We start from the raw sequence: 20447 nt of genomic DNA on the forward strand, positions 1-20447 counted from the left end.
TCTCAGAATCCAGGTGGGGGTTTAGCTTGCCCCCTGCCCATCTACCCACCTGCCCACCTGCCCACCTGCCTACCTGCGTGGCTGGTCTCCTCTGCAGGGCTGGTCTGAGCACAGAGGGCAACCTGCCTGTGAATGGCTCGTGACATGCCTCGGGTCCCTCTTTCCCAGTTGTGGCCTCAAGCCACCCAGAGTCACCTGGGGGGAAAGGGTGTCAATGATTGCATGATGCAGGATGCTGGGCTGACCAGCCCTTCCAACCCCATCTTAGGGGAAGGAGTCCGGGTAGCGCCTGGCTGACCCCAAAGGGAGAAACCAGTGATGGGAATCCTGTCTTTATTTAAAGTTTCGTTATTTTGCTCACCATGGACTTTTTGTCAGACATTGTAATATTTTTAAATATCAGGTTAAAATGTGATTTATCTTGAACACTGAGTTTTTTGGTGCCGCCTTAAATTTTGGGCCTGAGCATTGGCCACCAGTCCCAATCCTGCTTGTACAAGTGTTTGAGGTGCTCCTGGTGCGTGGTTAAGTTGGGAGTGATCGATAAGCCACCCTGGCCCTTAGAGAGCTGAGATGAGGAAAGACCCTCTGGAAAGGAAGGCAAATAATTAGACTGCTTTCGGTTGCAAGAAACAGAAACTTTGGCTAAAACCAGCCTGAACGTTAAGGAAATTGACTATTGAACTAGCAAGTGCAGGAGTACGTGGGTTTCAGGGTCCTCAAGGTGGTAGCCCCAGGCAGTGGAAGGTCCAAGTCACCTGGAGACGCCACGGGCTGGGAGAGGACGGGGCAGTTTCTCACGCGGGAGCCAGGCAGAGCTTTGGATCACGTGTTCACGGCAGAGCTGAACACCGGCAAGGGAACGAGCCTCTTTGTGGACCTGCATATGGGGGTGGGGGGGACTGGCCAGGAAGGGGCTGGGAGGGGCTGCAGCAGGGAGGGGGGTTGTGCTTGTGAGTAGGGAGAGGGGGATAATGGTGGGGTGGGGCAGTGGGCCCAAGGCCCAGGCAGGCAGGGTTCCCCATGGAGACCCCGAGAAATCTTTTCGAAGGTGGGCCCTGGGTGCACAGAGGGAGGCGCCTTCCCTCCCTGAGCCCCTGACGCAGCTTGCTTCCCTGCTCGATGGCACAGTGTGCCCCCTGCCCAGCCTGCCACTGCAGCCCTCACGCCAGGTGGACAAGAAGATCCCCCAGCCCACCCCTCTGCCTTCCTGCTCTGTCTCTGCCTGGGGCTCCGAGTGGGGCTTCCCTTGGCAGGAGGGGCCATTCCTGGATTAGAGTTGAGCCGGTCTTGGGTGAGGGGCCAGGGGAGAAAGCCAGGAGATGCTCCTGGGGGCGGGAGGCTTCCTGTCTGGAGCCCCAACTCCGTCTGCTTTAGGGTTCTTTCCCTGTGTGGACAACACAGAGCCCCAGAATCTGGTGTCCACTCAGCCACAGCCGATGGCCCGGCGCCGACCTGTTTCCCAGCTTCCCTCGAGGGGCCACTGCCTCTCACTTCCCAAAAAAGGCCCATGTGTCCCTGGCTGGGCCCAGCCCTGATACCCCACCTGCGCCTTCTTGCTTCAGAAAACACATCATTTTGCAATTCTGGCAATTTTCAGTCTTCGCTCGCAACAAGATTGAAGAAGGACTGTGGACTGATCAGCTGACTAAGTCATTTTATGGCCGGTCACCATGTGGCTCGGGCACTGAACTGTCCCGAGGAGGCCACAGTGCTGTCTCGGGAGTGCAGAGGCCTTTCGTCCGGATCTATTTATTTATGTGATTGGGGTTTCTTAGGCTTTCGCCTGAGAACTCATGACAGGAACAGGATTAATGTCTCATCCTGCCTTCTCCTGGCCCTAAGTGGTATGCACGCACCAATGTACGGACCACTCTTTCTGAAACCTGTATTTCCGATCGAAATTTACTGTTTTCATTTACTAATTCTCCAAATGTATAATGAATTCACATCGTTTGTATTAGTTGCATACCGATAAGAATTATAATGACAATCCAGTCCAGAAGACAAACAATGCTTAACACAGGAAATTATTTAAACCTTGATATTCCACGGACCTAGTTCCGTAGGATAGGAAAGTAAACTATTTTCAAACTGAAAAGATATTAGGAAAGAGCTGTGTGGGGTGGGATGGACTCGTATAAACCGAGAGCAAAAGGGGCTGTCGGGAAGGGGGGCTGCCCTTCATTATACGTGCACCATGTCTGAAGCATCTCTTGAAGCTCTTCTTTAGCCTGCGGGGGCTTTTTCTTTTTAAATTAATACAATTTATTTTTTAGAGTGGTTTCAGGTTTGCAGAAAAACAGCATGGAGCATGAGAGCTCCCAAATGCCGGGTGGGCTCTCCTATGATTAATATCTTTCACTGGCCTGATGCCCTGGTTACAATTACTGAGCCAATATCCACACATCATTAGCGACTAAAGCCCATAGTTTACCTTGGGCTCCGCTCTTGGTGGTGGATGTTCTGTGGGTTCAGACAAATGTACAATGACGTGTATCTACCATCCCAGCATCATACAGACCAGTTTCTCTGCCCTAAACCCTTCAGTGCTGTGCCCACACCTCCCTCCCCAACCTTGGCAACCAATGATGGTTTTACCAGCTCCATAGTCTTGCCTTTCCCAGATGTCATAGGGCTGGAATCACACCACACACTTTTCCGATGGTTTCTTTCACTCGGTGGTGTGCATTAAAGCTTCTTCCAGATCTTTCCATGGCGTGGCAGCTCCTTTCTGTTTAGCGCTGAGTAATATCCCCCATTGTCTGGATGGACCACAGTGTGTCTGTGCATTGCTGAAGGACGATTTCATTTCTTCCAAGTTTTGACTATTTTGAACAAAGCTGCCATAAACATCCGTGTGCAGGTTTCTGTGTGGATGTAAGTCTCTAACACGTTCGGGTGAATACCGGGGAGCATGAATATTGGATCGTACGGTAAGAACATGTTTCGTTTTGTAGGAAACTGCCAAACTGCCTTCCAAAGTGTCTGTACTGTGCTCCTTCCCCACAGCAGCGAGCTGGTGCTCCTGCCTCCGCCGGTCCCGGTCCTTGTCCGCGCCGGGGGTGGTCAGTGCCCGCGGCTTTGGCCGTTGGAATGGCTGGGTCGTGGTATCTCACTGCTGTTTTCATGTGTTTCCCTGGTGCCGTATGATGTGGAGCATCTGTTCACATGCTTATTTGTCATCTGTATATCTTCTTCGGTGAGGTGTCTGTTCAGGTATTTTGCCCATGTTTTAATCGGGCTGTTTGTTTTCTTCTTGTTGAGATTTAAACTCCTTGTACATGTTGGATAGCAGTCCTTGTCAGATGTGATTTTACAGCTATTTTCTCCCAGTCCGTGGCTTGTCCTCTCATCCTCTCGACAATGTCTTCCACAGAGCAGACGTTTCTCATGTCAATGAAGTCCCGCTGATCCAATTTTTCTTTCATGGATTGTGCTTTTGGTGTTGTGTTTAAAAGTTCTTTGTTACAGCTAGGGAGCTGTGTGAAAATTCAGTTGCTAAAGAAGAGTTTGCGTATTTTAAACTGGTAATGGTGGGGGCGCCTGGGTGGCTCAGTCAGTGAAGTGTCTGCCTTGGGCTCAGGTTGTGATCCTGGAGTCCCAGGATCGAGCCCCACATTGGGCTCCCTGCTCAGCGGGGAGTCTGCTTGTCCCTCTGCTCCTCCCCCTGCTCATGCTCTCTCTCTCTCTCTCACTCTCTTTCTCAAATAAAATCTTTAAAAAACTTTTTGAAAAATGGGTAATGGTGGCTATCAAACTGCTATGGTATCTAGTGCACCCACCACCTTTTTATTTTAAAAAGTCCATATTTACGGTATGTCAGATTTTATACTCTTGGCAGTTATTTAAATTTCTGTTCGATTTTTTGATAGAAGCATGTTTAAGGTGGTTCCGAGTTGCTCAGAATTATTTTTAAAGACCGGTGGGTCTGCAGTGGCTGATGGCCTGGACTCCCAGGTTAGGCTGACCTGGTGGGACCCCAGCTCTGGCAAAGACATTCAAGAACCCAAGCTCTCTGGGCCCTGGGTGTCCCCTTCAGGCAAATGGGGCTGGTGGCAAGACCCACCTCCCAGGCTGGTGGTGAGGGCCCTGAGGACCTGGCAGGTGAAGCTCGGGGTACCTGGCCAGGGCCCTGTATGGCAGCTCCCACTGGGTGTCAGAGTGAAGGGGCTGTATTGCATGGTTCAGGGGGGCCTTTGGCAAGTGCAGGTGACCCCTGAACCACACAGGTTTGAAATGTGCGGGTCTACTTATGCACAGATTTTTTTTTTATAAATACAGTATAGTTCTGTAAATGTATTTTGTCTTCCTTTTGACTTTCTCAATATTTCCTTTCCTCCAGTGGACTGTGCTGTAAGAACGGGGTAGACAATGTGTATAACATACAGGATGGGGGCGCCTGGGTGGCTCAGTTGGTTAAGCGACTGCCTTCGGCTCAGGTCATGATCCTGGAATCCCTGGATCGAGTCCCGCATCGGGCTCCCTGCTCGGCAGGGAGTCTGCTTCTCCCTCTGACCCTCCTCCCTCTCATGTTCTCTGTCTCTCATTCTCTCTCTCGCAAATAAGTAAAATCTTAAAAAAAAAAAAACATACACGATATGTGTTCACTGACTGTTTATGTGATGAGTAAGGCTCTGGTCAGCCGGACACTATTACCAAAGTTTTTGGAAAGTCAGATGTTACACGTGGATTTTCGACTTCACCGGGGGTGGGGGGTTGACCCAAACCCCCACGTTGTTCAAGGGTCAACTGCACATATCAGGTGTATCTTTGTCAGAGCCCAGAGCTGCAGGCTGTGGGGCGGAGAGAAAATCAGTGGGGGGGCAGCCTGCGCAGAAGCGCTAGGGACGGCAGGTGGAGAGGCCTGGACGTGAGAGGTTGTTTTCCTAAGTGGCAGCAAGCACAGGGCCCCAAAGTGAGCACCCAAGCACAAGTCAGAGAACCTGGGTGCTGGCCCCAGCGTTGCCGCTGTGAGCCGTTGGGCAGAGCACGGTCCCTCTCCGTGGGTGTGCGCCAGGAACCGAGATGCTGGTGGAGCGCTCTCTTCACTTGGGGGCGGGGGCGCAATGCCACGAGGAAGGGGAGGTGGTCCCTCTTCTGTGAGCTGGACTCCTGCCTCTGCAGACTCTGCACAGGGATGCCCCAATCCCCACCCCACTCTCCCCGCTGCTGTCCCCCTGCTCTGTGCCCCTCCGCCCAGCACTTCCAGTGTGGCGCCTTGCCTTGGCACTGACTTGCCCGTGATCTGGTCTCCTGGGAGATGAGTGGCCAGACTGCATGCGTCTCTTGGGCAGGGATGGGATTCTTTTCCTTAAATGTCACCTCACAGTGCCCAGAAGTTGTGCCCGAGTCATTTCCAGTGTTAGAAACCAGTCCATGGGAGGCAACAGCGAGACCATATGGCTGAGAGGGAGTGTGGCATCCAGCCTCCACCCGTGTGGGCCCGTGTGGCTGTGGACAAGTCAGGCAAACTGTCAGAGCCTCAGTCCCTCCGCCTGGAAAACGGGGGTCCGGGAGCACCCACCTGGCAGATGGCTGGGAATTATCTGGGAAAATGCCAAGACAGAGCTCAGCCCAGGGCCTGCCCCTGGCGAACCCCCGCAGTGTCCACGCTCACCGTGGCCCTGATGTCCTCGTCTGACCTGCTTACACTCCATGCAGAAGCCCTGCCTCCGTGGCTCCGTCCCTCCCTTCAGCCACAGTTGGCCCAGGCCAGGAGGAGGGAGCCTTTCGGGCTGGGTCTCTGAAGAGCGCAGGTTTGGGATCTCTTGCGTCTCCAGTGGTTTCCAGCCCCTGGCTTCACCCAGTGACGCTGCAGTCAGTAACTTAACACACGTCTGTAGGGAGTCCGGTTCAGCACCCCCCAGGCCCAGGCTTCCGCCAGCATTCTGCGTGAGTGCGGTGTTGTGTCCGGGTGAGGCTGGCTTCTGGGCGTCTGCTGACTGCCCACCTGGGCCCCTTCTCTAGAGGCATCTTAGAGTGACAAGGGGGAGCTGTTCTGCTTTCTTAGGGACACATAAAGGAACGTGCATCTTAAAATCAATGCTGTCTCAGGGTCCGTGACATAAAGGAGCCGCTACCGGTAAATACCAGTGCGTGAAGTCTGGGACCTTCCGCAGCACGCCCGCTGCCTTTAGATCCACATTCTTCTGTGAAATGGGCTCAGGACCTTCTGCTTTTCCACAGGACTGGACTGAGTCCACATTTAAGCACATGCTGAAAACAAGGGGAGCAGAGATGCCAGACACTCATGTTATCATTAAATCATTCACCACACCCCCTCTTATCGCTCCAAGGACGGAGGCCCAGGAGGTCAAGGGTGACCCGGCTGACTAGACCCCGCCACAGTGCCCCAGGGGTCGGCCACAGGAGGATGGGGCAGGGGCAGTCCCCCTCCTGCTCGAGCCCTCATTCTGTGCCTCCGCGGGCTCCCTCTACCTGGTTCAGCTCTGCGGGGCAGCGCCCAGTCAAGGAGAGGTCAAGGGTTGGGGAGAAACAGGCCTGTGAAGCTAGTGCAAGGAGGAGGGGGCATTTTTTGGCACATTGCTGCATTTTATACTTGGGAATTAGGGACCTTGGACCTTCACATGCAGATTTATGCCAAATCAGATGCAAATCAGGGCGCTGCTCTTCCCAAGTTCTGGCCCCTCTGTCTGCCAAGACCCTGACCCTAGGACCCCAGCTCGTCTCAGAAATAAAGTGTGTGTGGGTTGGGGGAAGAAGGAAAGAAAAAGGCACTGATTTACTACAATGTACTCACCAGGCAAATGCATCAGATTCTCCACAAAGTACTTTAAGGAAAGAGGCAAAATGGGTTGGGGGTAGGGAGCTAGGGCGAGGGCTGCAGTCGGGGAAGAGAGGTGGGGGCAGAGAGGCTGGGGCTGCGGCTTGGGGCATTTCTGCAGACATTAAAAGAATGATATGCAAATAAATGCAAAGCACATGCAAATGCCCCCAGGCAGCGTGGCCAGGGAACTGGAGACCCTGCGCCCCCCGCATTTTTGCCTGGGTTAATGCGGGGAGGGGGCGCGCGGGGCGCACGGGGCCCGGAGCGCGCGGCGGGGGGAGGGCGCCCCCTGCCGGCCGAGCGCAGAGGCGGCCCCGAGCCCCTTCCCGCCCCACGCGGCTGGCTGGCGGGGAGGGGGGGGCGCGGCGCCCGGAGGAGGGGCGCCTGCTGCTCGCCTCCCGCCCGGACGCCAGACGCGCGTCTCCTAAAACTGCGAGGCCGGCGGTCGCCGACTGCTGCGAGGTGGGTGTGCGCGGCGGCGCGCTCAGCTCCAGGCCCCACCCGCCCGCCCAGGGCGCGGCCTGCGGAGCCGGTGAGGGTGGGCGCGGGCGCAGGCGAGGGGCGCGCCACGCACAGCACCCGCGTCCCTGCACGACACCCACACTGCTACCCCTAAGGCGCCCCGCGCTCCCGCACGCTCAGCGGGCACTGCCCCTTCCCCTACAGAGAAGCGCGCATCCCCCCCCACGGCACCCCTAGTTCCGCCCCCCACCACCGCACCGCGCCCCGCCACACCGCACCCCGCGCTCCCGCATACACACGCCGCTCACACTCGCACCCGTGCCGCCGGCCGAGTTCGCAGGGCGCGCCCCGGGCTCCGCGGCCGCCCCACTGGCGCAGTCGGCGGGGGCGGCTGGCGGCCTTGAGCGGCGGCGGGCGGAGCCCCTCTCCCGCGCCGGCCCCGCACCGAGCCCGGGCCCCTCGCCCGCCGCCGGCGCCCCGGGGCGGAGCCGAGCGCGATGGGCGCCGGGCGGGAGGCAGGTGGCGCAGCGGCGGCGGCGGCGGCTGGGGGCAGGAGGCGGGGGCGGAGCGCGCGGGGCGGGGGCCGCGGGGCCCCGTGAGACGCTCCGGCGAGCGCGCGGCAGCCCGAGCCCGGCGCCCGCGAGTCAGAGGCGCGGCGGCTGGACCGGCGCGGCCACGGAGGCCCGGAGACCGCCCGGGGCGGTGTGCGCGCTTTGTTCCCGCGCGGGCGGGCGGAGCGAGCGGCGGGAGCCGAGCCTGGGCATGGCCCAGGCGGCCACCCTGCGCGCCCCGGCCCCGCCGCGCGCCTGAGCCCCGGTGCCGCGCGGTGCGACAGCCGCGGGATCGCCCCCAAGTTACGGAGGCAGGGACCGAGTTCCAAGGAGAAGCCACTTGAAGAGCCGGGGCGCGAGAGTGCGGTCTCCTCCCATCCGCCGGACCTCCGGACCGTAAGTGCCCCGTGCGTCCCGCGCGCCGCCGCCGCTGTCACCCCGACTCCGCCCGCGGCTGCAGTCTGGGGGGTCTCGTTGCAGCCCACCGAGCGTGCGGGCCGCCCCCGGGCGCCCCCTCCCCACTTTGGAAAGTTGGAGCCCACGGCGGGGTGGGGCCAGCCCAGTCAGTGCCCACCCACTTCGGTCCCTCCACCCCACCCCCATGAGCTGAGCTTGACCTGCCGGGGGTGTGGTCAGACCTAACGTGGGAACTGCGTGCGGAAGGTGGGGTGTCCCGCAGGCTCCCCGTCTGGCGCCTGAGCTTCCTGACAAAAGGCCCCGGTCCAGGTGACAGGGGACAGGGAGGGGGCGCAGAGAATGGCCCCAGGAGAGATGGCGGGGGCAGAACTCCCTCTATGCCTCCTGTCTTGTTTCAGTCCCTAGCCCTGCCCCCCAGGCAAGGGCCGGTAGGTCGCTGGGCAGCGCGGTTAAGCGGTGTTGGGGCGAAGTCCGCCCAGAGACGGGAGGTCGGGGCTGCCCCACTCCGCGTGTGTGGGGACGGGGGCTTCCGCGACCCTCCCTGGGGTCCTAACAGCCTGCGGCGCCGGGGCGCAGCCCTCTGGCAGCGACTCTGCTCACCCCCGTTGGGAACCGTCCATCTGCGTGTTGGGCAGGCCCCGAGCCAGGCTGTGGGAACGGCTCCGAGGGAGGTGTGAGCCGACGTGGAGGGACAGATGGCTGGAAATTCAGCCCTAGACGGGCTTACGTGGAGCAGAAGGCAGCGGGGCTGCTGGCAAACCACACTCTGAGCTGCGAGGCTCTGAACACACAGCCCCAGGCTGTCCCTCCTTCCGGCCCCTGGGAGCTGTGTGTGTGCGCTGGGCCCCGCAGCCACAGAGGGGTGGGCAGACCCCTGTGAGTGTGGACACACGGCCCCCAGAAGGATAACTGCGTTCCCCGCATTTGGACCTTGGCTGTCTGACTGTTGGCCTGTTCCAGAGACTAGGGAGAAAAATACTTCCTTCGAGAACAGACAAGACCCTCTCCTCCTGCGTGGGGTGGTCTGAAGAACCGTGAGGCCCGGGTGTCCGGCCCCGTGGCCAGGATGCTGCCTCATGGTGCCCCCCGGGCATGCGGTTCCTCTCCTGGCCCCAGACCCAGGAGGTTCCCAGGGCGGCCCCTCAGCACCAGGGCTGGCCGGGGACAGCAGGGCAGCTAGTCCGTGCCCCAGCTTTGCTCTTGCAAGTTGCTGCACAGTTTGAGAAACTTTTTGGGGTTGGAACCCGGAGGGGAGGGGTGGGCCGGGCTGAGAGGAGCATAGGTGGCTCCCAGCAAGGGCAGGGGCAGGAGGGCCCTGTCCACAGTTCCCGGGCACGTTTGCAGAGAGCTGGCGCTGTGACGGGCATTTGCCCCACCCCCCTTGTGTCCTCTGGATGGGGGAAGCCAGGAGACTGGTGCGGCCGGGGAGGCAGCGGGCTCTGCTGTGCGGCCAGCAAGCTGGTACCCAGAGAGCCACGCTGGCCGGCTGTGCCGCCCCACGGCCCGCGACACTGGAAGGGGAAAGGGAAGCAGAAAGGCTCGAGCAGTAGGAACAGATGTGGTGCTCCGTGCTCTCCGAGAGCTAGACAGATGCAGGGCGGGAGGAGGAGAAGATCAGGGTAGGGCCAGTTTTCCGGTGGAATCTGGCTTTCTCTGGAAGTGCCTGGGTCTCCGGGTGACTGGGGAGAAGGAACGGGCCTGTGGGTGCTCCTGGCTATTCACAAGGCCAGCGCAGCTGGTGAGCTGAGGGATTTCGGCTGGACATCTCCCCGCAGGACACTCCGGGGTTGCCCACCCCCACACACACACACACCCTTCGGGCCTGGAGCTCCTCCTCTGTCACCGGGTTATCCGCGTAATTGAGTTACCACCTCCAGGAAATCTCTGATTTGGCCCCACATATTTTCATTTCTGCATGACTGGAGGAAATTAATTTTCCTTCCTACGCAAGGATCTGGAGACGCAGACGGCAGCCGGGGCCACTAATCCACAAGATACAAGCCCACAGGGCTGCCCGCACCACAGGCCACGGCTCCAGCCCCGGGTGGGGTCTGGGCGAGGCCTTTCCCTGCCACCTTCTGGAACTGTCACGGTGCCGTCGTCTGGCTTTCCCCACCCCTGCTGCCCCGTCAGTGGGTTGAGTCTGGGGCTGTCTGATTCATCCTCAGCCTCCCACGGCGCCACGGTGTGCAGGATGGCTGTTGAAGTCAGTGGATCCCAGTTCCTTTTCTGAGTCATTGTATGTCTGTGTGCACACACGTGTGTTCGGAATCCCAAACGTGGAAGAGGCCGCGTGGCCCGTGTCCCCGACACATGGCAGAGAGCTGGCATGCAGTAGGTGCTTAATTAGTGCTGCTTCCGAGGAGGGGACTGGCATTTGGGGGGGCAGCTGTGTCCTGCCCGCCGCACCACTCTCCCCTGCGAGGGCACCTGGTCCTGCTGAGCGGCCCCCGGGGGCAGCGCTGCCCCTCAGCACTCACGGAGTCAGTAAGACAACCGGCAAGCGTGCTGGAACTTAATCTCACGACGCCCAGAAAGCTGCAGGCCCGTCAGGCCCACGAGGGGAGCCCACGTGTGCCCGTCAGCCCCCGCTCCTTCCCCGCATGGCGCCTCCGGCCGAGAGGGCCTGTCCCACCCCCGTCAGCTGGCCTCCCCGTGCCCCGGCCCTCGTCCCTGGCCCGACTGCCAGCGTTCCTCCCATACCTGCGGGGACTGGGAGCTGAGGGCTGGGCGCTGACAAGTGGTTAATGTCCCAGATGTTGAGCCGCACCTGGACAGGCACATGGGGCACAGTGGTGACAGCCGTCAGCATGGCGCCACCTGGAGTCAGAGTTTCCCCGGGCTCAGGGATGGGGAGGAAGAGCACCTCTACCCTGTCTGGGTCATGGAAGCCCAGGGGCAGCCCTCTCCGCCCACCCTGGGACCCGGGGGGGGACAGGAGCTGGGAGGGGACATTGTCATCTGAGATCCTTTAGAAGCCACTGGACGCTGTGTGTCTGCTAGTAGACCAGGGGATGCAAACACAGTGACGCGTAGCCGGTGTCACCTCCCAGGCCTGGGGGTGGGGGAGGGGGCGTCGGGACCCTGTGAGGGTCCATGCAAGACTGAGGTCTCGCCAAGATTGCATTGAACTGGAGAGAACCGGGCCCGGAAGGTGTTTATCTTCCGCTGCTCGTCCACTGGGCAGGTCAGGGGGGAAGCCCCGCACTGTGGGGGGCAGGGGCAGAACAGTACCGAAGCAGGAGCCCCCAAAGCCCACACTCGGGGCCCGCAGGCCGGGCCGGGCTATGCTTCCTCTCGTAACCTCACGACAAGCCTGCTGGTGGGCACCCTTGCTGTCCCACTTTCCAGGCGGGGACGCCGAGGCCCAGGGAGGCTCACCAGAGGCAGGCAGGCAGGCGCCACACCGAGCTGCTTCTGTGACCGAGGGTGGACAGGCCCCTGGAGCTTTCCAGAGTTGTGTGTGTGGTGTCCGTCCCTTCACTGCACACAGTGTGGCCATCCAGAGGGACGGAGTGGGGCCGCTGCGACTGGTGGGGTAGGAGGAGCCTGGAAACTCGGGATTGGTGGATATCCGTCTGGGGTGCAGCCTTTGGGGCCAGGGCTCACTGGGGGCCGTTCAGAGGGGTTGACCGAGGCTCCTTCTCTGGACCGCGTCCCGGGCAGCCTGGGCGGGCACCGTGCTGTGGGTTCCCAGAAGCCAGTCACCCGCTGGACAGTCCTTTGTCCTTGCAGCTCTCGGGCTGCCTGAGAGGACTGTTTGAGATGGCGAGCCACACCTCCAAATCCTTTCCTGGGGTCATGACCCCAGACTTCTGGGCAAACAAGCAGGTCTGATTCTATGTCCAAGGTTCCCCCAAGGCTGGGACCCCCTTCATGTGGGGCTTGGATAAGACCGTGCAGAAGGCAGGGGCTGCAGGAGGTGGCCCGGCCCCCAAGTGCTTTGGAGGACTGCCTTTAGCCAAGAACACAAATGCAAGCAAGGGCTTTGGTGTCTGGAGACACATTCCTGGAGTGGAAACCGCCCTTATAGCATCAGTGGAAAGACCCAGGCCGAGGCCTGGCATGCGGGATGGAAACTCATGATGTAACAGTGATAAATAATTGGTTCCCGGTTCCCACTTATGAGCGCACAGCTCGACCTGGGGCGTGGGGCAGACGGCTGAGCTGGAGCCTCAGACGTGCGAGAAGACGCTTCCTACCCGTGCTGTTTGCAGCACGAAAACAGAAGTGAAGACTTCTGCTTTTTGTAATTCCTGGGACCTCACGGTGAGCCAGATGTCACTGGGAAGGAAAACAAAGATGCACTTGGCCGTAATAAGGAAGATGTGTCTTCCTGCTCTGCTGTCCACCCACATGCTCTCAGCTGTGCACCGCCGGGAGCCTGGGGTGCCCCGAGGCTGGGAGCCTGGCGGACGTGGCAGGGGAGGTTTGGGGAGGATTCCAGGCACAGGCGCATTCGTCTGTCTACTGGGGCAGAGAAAAGTCTTTGGGGGGGGCAGGGCAGAAGGAGACCGGGGCTGGTGGGGAGGGTGCTTTGTGAGCTCCATGGCCCTGAACACGGCTCACAAGGAAGTCCTCGCTGTCTGGTCCTGACCTGGGAGCACCCAGGAAAGCCAGGCTGAGGCAGTGGGAGGGATGGCAGCACGCCAGCTTCTCTGAGTCCTACTGCTTGGCCTGGAATCCCAGCTCCCCTCCCAGTGGCTGTGTGGCATCAGCAAATCTCTCACCCTCTCTGTGTCTCCAGTTTCCCAAATGCAAAGCGCAGTCCCAGGGCCCCCTCCCCTTCAGATGGTGCCGAGGTGTGTGGGGCACGGGGTCTGTCCTCGCTGATCACTGGCCTGTGGACGTGGCTATCACATTCCTGCTCTGGGGGGTACCCGTTGCCATCCTGGGGTTGGCTGGTGAGTGTGGGGATCTGGTGGCTCTGCGGAGGGTGAACCCTTGTTTCTCTCCTTCCCAGGCAGCCCTGTGCAGGTGCTTACTGGTCCTGCAACACAGCCCAGGCCCCACGCTGCTGACCCCCTTCCCCACGTATGGGGACACCAGCCCTGTTCCCCTTCCATTTCATGGAGGGGACACTGAAGCTGAGACCATCATGTTCCGTGGCTGCTTGGTGACAGAGGTGGGCTTCCAACCCATGGGAACCCAGGGCACCTGACTCTGGAGCCCCTGTGTCTCTGCCCTCCAGGGTCGCCAAACAGCTGGGGTCCTTGGGAACCCGGGGCCCCCACCTCTTCCTTCGGCCGCCCCCTGCAGCCCTGCACAGCCTCAGCAGCCCAGCCTGGACCCTTTCCTGCTGTCCTCCCCTGCGCCCGAGAAGTCAGAACAGGACTGCCGGCCCTGGGCAGAGGGCACCGTTCCGCGTCCGTTTGGCTGTGTCCGGGGTGGAAAGAAGAGGAGGCATGTGCGCTGCTGATAGAGTGCATGTCCACGGCGGGCGTAGCCACGGGTCCCGCCGGTGGCCCTTCTGCCGTCCTAGAGACCATGTCCTTCCGAGCATCTGGGGCTGGTCTGGGCCACTCACTCCTCGCAGGGGCTGCTGGGCTGGCCCTGCCGGGCTCTGGTCTGCAGGCAGGGAGCAGGATGGACGCCGCCCAGCTGTGGGGTGGCCATCTGGTGTGACCCCCCCCTCCGGTCACGCCCCTCTGAGCTTCCATGTCCTGTCCGGGGGCGCCCACCTCGGAGCCGCTGGGGCGTCCTGCGGAGGCCGCTTGCTCCTGCCTTTTACACGGGAAGCGCGCCCTCTTGTGGCGGCTCGGGGTGGGGGTCGGGGTCTGGACTGAGACCCTCTCCACCCGCCTGTGGTCTGATTGGGTGCGGAGAGTCCTGTCACCAAGATGTGGCCTCTCTGGGTGCCTCACGGAAGTTTGGAGTTTCATCTGCTTATTCCGTGTGATGTGAGTTAGAGGGTCTGGGCCCCGGAGGCCGCATCCTGCGGGAGGTGCTCTGAAGGGCAGCTCCTTTGAGGAAGCGTTGGCTCACACCAGCCTCGGTGGGCCCGGAGCTGTGCCCAGCACCCACGAGCAAAGCAGACCTGGCCACGACACAAGGTGGCCATGTGTGACAATTTAGATTGTGGCCATGTTAAAAAAAAAGAAAAGAAAAGGGAAGCCAGTGCAATTTTCGTCATATGTCTTATTGAACCGAATGGACCCAAAATGTTGTCTTTTCACTCTGCAATTGGTTTTTTAAATTGTTGAGACCTTTTTTTTTTTTTTTTTAGAGACTTTGAAGTTCTGTATGCGTTTTGCATGCTGGGCATTTCAACTCTGGCCAGCCATGTCGGCCAGCTCGTGGCGGCCGTGTCAGACGGGACAGGGCAGAGGGCACAGGGAATTCCCAGACGACCCGCAGATGAGGGCAGTGCTGAGGTGGCGCTGTGCAGCGTGACGCTGGGGACAGCCCCACGGAAGTGGCAGGCAGCAGAGGTGGGAGGGAAGGGCTCCAGGCAGGGGGAGGCTGGCTGTGGAGCCAGATGGCAGGACCCTGGACGTAGAGAGGACTCTGGCTTTTGTCCCTGGAGCCCCCTGAGCCTGGCTGGCTGGGGCGGGGGCTGATCAGATTTGCATTTTGAGAAGGCCGTCAGGGCAGAACATGGGGAGACACAGGGAGGCAGCGTCCAGACGCAGGGCTCTGGGGGGGGGTCAGGGTCGGACTGCTGGGGGAGGCGTCCAGGGCGACGCTGAGTCCTGGTCAGTCTCCAGACAGTGTATGTGTCCAGGAGAAGCTGCACCTGCCACCCTTGCCCTGCGCGTCTCACCTGGAGCTCCCAGCGTCAGCCCCGAGGCCCCTTCTGTCCCGCAGTCCGAGTGTCGGTGGGAACGTGGCAGCCCAGGGTGCTTCTTTCCTAAAAAGGCACACTTCTCAACGACCTACACGTCCCTCTTTGCCTCGTGAGGAAGGGTGGGGGGCCCTGTACATGTGGGGGGGTGTCCAGCCAGAAGGGGAGTGGCTCACTCCGTGGACCCGGAGTCCTTGTGTGTGTGAGTGTGTGAAAACCAGGCCCGAAGGAAGTGTGACCTCTGACCTGGCTAGCCAGAGAGCGGTTGCTCTGGGGCACTCATGGGGAGCCCAAGGGCTGGCCTCTGTGTCGAGAGTGACCGCCACAGCAGTGCACGGCAGCATCTGGCCCCCAGCTGGCCTTTCCCGCCCAACGGCACTGCAGCCCCTGAGAACTGTGTATAGAGTGTCCCCAGACTCGATGGGACCACCTCACAAGTCCCAATATGCCAGCCCCAGCCAGGACCCCACAACTGGAGACCCAAGTCAGCACCCAGTAAGAGGGCTAGCAGAGGACTCAGAGATGGGACTTTATCCCCAGGACACCTGTCACCACACACCTACATGGACTGTCCCAAGATGCCTGTCACTACACATCTACATGGACCATTTCAGGACACCTGTCACTATAATACATCTACATGGACTCTGCCGGGATTTGTCATTAGCATCCATATGGAGCGTCCCAGGACACCTGTCACTACCATCTACATGGACTTTCCCAGGACACCTGTCACTACCATCTACTTGGACTGTCCCAGGACACCTGTCACTACCATATACATGGACTGTCCCAGGACACCTGTCACTACCATATACATGGACTGTCCTAGGACTCTTGTCACACACATCTAATGGACTGTCCCAGGATACCTGTCACACACATCTATATGGATATCCCAGGATGCCTGTCACTGTACATCTCTATGGACCGTCCCAGGACCCCTGTCACTACCATCTACATGGACTATCCCAGGACACCTGTCACATACATCTAATGGACTGTCCCAAGACACCTGTCACTACCATCTACACAGACTAGTCCCAGGACGCCTGTCACTGCACATCTCTATGGACTGTCCCAGGACTCCTTTCACACACATCTAATGGACTGTCCCAGGACATCTGTCACTACCATCTATATGGACTGTCCCACGACACCTGTCACATCTAATGGACTGTCCCAGAACACCTGTCACTACAGGTCTAATTGACTGTCCCAGGACACCTGTCACTACCATCTACATGGACTGTCCCAGGACACCTGTCACTACCATCTACATGGACTGTCCCAGGATGCCTGTCACTACACATCCAATGGACTGTCCCAGGATACTTGTCACTACCATCTACATGGACTGTCCCAGGACGCCTGTCACCACCATCTACATGGACTGTCCCAGGACACCTGTCACTACTATCTACATGGACTGTCCCAGGATGCCTGTCACTACACATCCAATGGACTGTCCCAGGATGCCTGTCATTACACATCTACATGGACTGTCCCAGGATGCCTGTCACTACCATCTACATGGCCTGCCCCAGGACGCCTGTCACTATCATCTACATGGACTCTCCCAGGACGCCTGTCACTACCATCTACATGGCCTGCCCCAGGACGCCTATCATTGCACATCTCTATGGACTGTCCCAGGACACCTGTCACTACCATCTACATGGACTGTCCCAGGACACCTGTCACTACACATCTACATGGACTGTCCCAGGACTCCTGTCACTACCATCTACATGGACTGTCCCAGGACGCCTATCATGCACATCTACACAGACTGTCCCAGGATGCCTGTCACACACATCTACATGGACTGTCCCAGGATGCCTGTCACTACCATCTACATGGACTGACCTAGGACACCTGTCACTACCATCTACATGGACTGTCCCAGGACTCCTGTCACTACACATCCAATGGACTGTCCCAGGATACTTGTCACTACCATCTACATGGACTGTCCCAGGACGCCTGTCACCACCATCTACATGGACTGTCCCAGGACACCTGTCACTACCATCTACATGGACTGTCCCAGGACGCCTGTCACTACCATCTACATGGACTGTCCCAGGACGCCTATCATTGCACATCTACACAGACTGTCCCAGGATGCCTGTCACTATCATCTACATGGACTGTCCCAGGACACCTGTCACTACCATCTACATGGACTGTCCCAGGACTCCTGTCACTACACATCCAATGGACTGTCCCAGGATACTTGTCACTACCATCTACATGGACTGTCCCAGGACGCCTGTCACCACCATCTACATGGACTGTCCCAGGACACCTGTCACTACCATCTACATGGACTATCCCAGGATGCCTGTCACTACCATCTACATGGACTGCCCCAAGATGCCTGTCATTGCACATCTCTATGGACTGTCCCAGGACGCCTGTCAGCACATCTCTATGGACTGTCCCAGGACACCTGTCAGCATGTCTGTATGGACTGTCCCAGGATGCCTGTCACCACACTGCCACACACTAGTCCTCACTCGACATATTGTGTGGCCTGGTCCTTCAGGCTCTTTATCCATGTGAAACCTCCTTTTCTGCATTTCAGCGATCCTGGTAGTTAAATACCTGGTCAAGGGACCCAGCAGAGCACCTGGCCCTGTCTGGGGTAGGCACAATTTCTCTTTCTAAGTCAAGGTCATAGTTTGTACAGTGTCGGGCTTTGAGGTTGAGGACACAGGTCAGGGGGTGGCTGTGAACTGGACTTGACCTCACTCTAACATGTGTTTGGAGGGCTTTGTATCTGATTCTCAAAGGGGCTGAGACCCCTGAAGATGCTAGCTGGACCCCTTCCCTGTCTGGTAACCCTCACATCACAAAGGCCTTCAGCCCAATGAGACCCCCTGGGGCATGGCTACATATATGGGGTGTAGGGAACATAGAGGTAGAGGCCCCCATGTCACCAGCCTACCCAGGCCTGGCCTCTATTCTCCTCGTTCTCAATACCTGCAGCCCCAGGGGAGAGCCAGAGTTGGGGTCAGCAAGGGCACCACCCTACCTGCCCACTTGTAGGGATGGGTCCCTCAGGTCAACAAGGACGCAGAGCCTGGGAAGAGGGAGGCTGTGGTCCTTCCACATTCGAGGTGCTGGCAGGTCAGGCCGTGGCCACCAAGGAAGGAAGGTCCACCTGGCCCCTGTCACACACCCATGACCCTCACACTCAGCTCAGGCTCCTGACCCTGTGCTAGCAGCAGTGTAGACGGGCTGCTGGAAGGAGGAAGTGGGGAAGTCACATCCTGCCTGGCCTCAGTCTCCCCAGTAGGTTTTTTTTTTTTAATTGGTGTGGTAAAATACACAGGGCATAAAATTAACCACCTTCACCATTTCTCAGGGTCAGTTCAGGGGCATTAAATACATTCACATTGTTGTGCAACCACCACGCCATCCACTTCTAGAACTTTCTCATCTCCCCTAACTGGAGCTCCATCCATCCCCAGTGCCGCTGCCCACCGCCCCATCCGTTTCTGTCTCTATGGATCTGACTCTTCTGGGGACCTTGTGTAAGTGGAATCTTACAGTGTTGGTCTTTCTGAGACGGGCTGACCTCACTCAGCATCGTGCCCTCCAGGTCCACCCACGCTGTGGCAGGTGTCCGAATAGCCTTCCTTGTGATACTTCACCGCATGGATGGACCACATTTTTTTTACCATTCCTCTGCCAATGGACCCTTGAGCTGCTTCCGTCCTTTGGCTGTCGTGAGGAACGCTGATGTGAACATGGGGGTGCAGACATCTCTTTGAGACCCCACTTTCCCTTCTCTTGTCTGTACACCTAAGCGGGATTTCCGGATCTCACTTAATGTTGCAGGAGCTGCCATACCTCCATGGCCCTCAGCACAACCATCACCACCGTCTAGCTCCCAAACACAGTCGTCCCCCCAAAGAGACCCTGTCCCCACTGGGATTCACTGCCACCCCCGCGTCCAGTCCCAACGACCACAAATCTGCTCCCATCTCAGGGGACTGGGTCGTGCGCCCTGTGGCCTCTGTGGCTAGCTATTCTCGCCTGTGCTTGGGGTTTGCTCATGTGGTCGCCTCTGTCACGCGTCCCTCCTCACAGAGCCAACAGTGCTGACCGCCGGGTAGACACACCTTGTGCGCCCCTCCCAGCGCACGGGCTTCAGGTGGCTTCTCCCTCTTGCTGTGGCGGGTCCTGTGCTGTGTATGTTCATGGGCCTGTCTTGCGGGGCATGTGCTTTCAGGTCTCTGGGGGGCACACTGAGGAGAGGGACGGCTGGGCCACGTGGCCGCACACGGCTAACCCCTCCACTGGATTCTGAGGGACGAATTTGTAAGAAGAGCTGTTGGAACAGGGCGGCCCGTCAGCGGGCACACTCTCGCCGCAGTCCCCGGCTCCGCTGTCCCCCCACCCCGAGCTCTGCTCTCCAGCCGGGACTAGGGCCGTGAGCCTCGTGAGCTTGAAGGCCGCACAGGGAGGCAGCCTGGGGTCAGCTGGGGCGTGTGTCTTCAGCCAAACTCCCTCCTATGCCATTTCTCGGGGAGGCCCCTGCAGAAGGACCGGTGGACCTTCCGCTCCCCCAGCCGGTCTGGACACAGGGCGGAATCTGAACCCCCAGGCCCTGGCCAGGGTGCACGGTTAACTCCTCCCCATTTCTCCAGATCAGAAGACAGGGAGCTCTCGTGTGCCGCAGAAATCCAGTCCCTCCTTCCTGCCCTGACCTCCCACGACGGGGTTGGCATGCGGGCTCCAGGGGGCCCCCCGACTCACGCGCACCCAGGAAACTGACCCCAGCGGGCGTCACTGCTCCCGGGTGGCCTGGAGCCACGTGGCACGGAGCTGGGACGCATCATCAGTTAGAACGCCAGGGTTAGGTGGTGCTTGCTCGTTGCTTTGACAAGTCACAATTGAGCACCTACTGTGTGCTGGGCACTGGTCCAGAGTCAAGCAGACAGACTGCTCCCCGTGTGGGCTGCTACTCTCTGGAGGGAGACAGACAATAAATGAAAGAGACAGGGATGTTTTCTCCTCCAGGGGCTCCAGGGAGGGCCTCAGGCTGGGCGGAGGTTGCTGTCCGGGCCAGGTCAGGCTTCTCTGGTGGAGGGGCATTGGGCGGAGGCCAGCACGGGGACTGACACAGGGCTCAGCCAGCGCAAAGGTCCTGAGGCAGGAGCATGCCCAGCACATGTGAGGACCAGCCAGGGGGACTCGTGGGTGGAGCTGTGCACGGGAGGGGAACAGGAGGGGACAGAGCCTGGTGAGGGAGCTGCCCTGTGGGCACAGAGGGCTTTGGCCGGTCAGAGGCGGCTTTAATACTGAGGCGTGAAAACAGCGTGTGTCCCGTGCGCCCGGCTCTGTGCTGGAGCACGTACGGGAGGTCCTGTGGCCCCGTGGGGTTCTGCCTGAGTCCCCACCCTCGGGACCACGCCGCAGAGGTCATTTT

The 20447-nt window shown here is 59.3% G+C and overlaps 1 protein-coding gene and 1 long non-coding RNA gene across 4 annotated transcripts in view; one reads left to right on the forward strand and one right to left on the reverse strand.

Moving 5' to 3' along the window:
* Positions 1–20447, forward strand: part of CBFA2T3 (CBFA2/RUNX1 partner transcriptional co-repressor 3) — a 92085-nt gene that overhangs the window by 22521 nt on the left and 49117 nt on the right. Inside the window, exon 1 of one of the 3 annotated variants that reach the window (XM_078063372.1) lies at positions 7925–8199. The exons of the other annotated variants lie outside the window; for them this stretch is intronic. The gene's annotated coding sequence lies outside the window, so the exon portion shown is untranslated. Of the gene's footprint in view, positions 1–7924; positions 8200–20447 lie in introns of those variants that run through there. 3 annotated transcript variants of the gene reach the window in all.
* On the reverse strand, positions 4603–7228 carry LOC118552988 (uncharacterized). The gene is made up of 2 exons (XR_004925768.2): positions 6764–7228; positions 4603–6219 (listed from the first exon to the last, which is right to left on the reverse strand). It is a non-coding gene; the product is annotated as an uncharacterized LOC118552988 (long non-coding RNA).

This window comes from Halichoerus grypus, chromosome 15 (genome assembly GCF_964656455.1).
Source record: "Halichoerus grypus chromosome 15, mHalGry1.hap1.1, whole genome shotgun sequence".
Classification (NCBI taxonomy): domain Eukaryota; kingdom Metazoa; phylum Chordata; class Mammalia; order Carnivora; family Phocidae; genus Halichoerus; species Halichoerus grypus.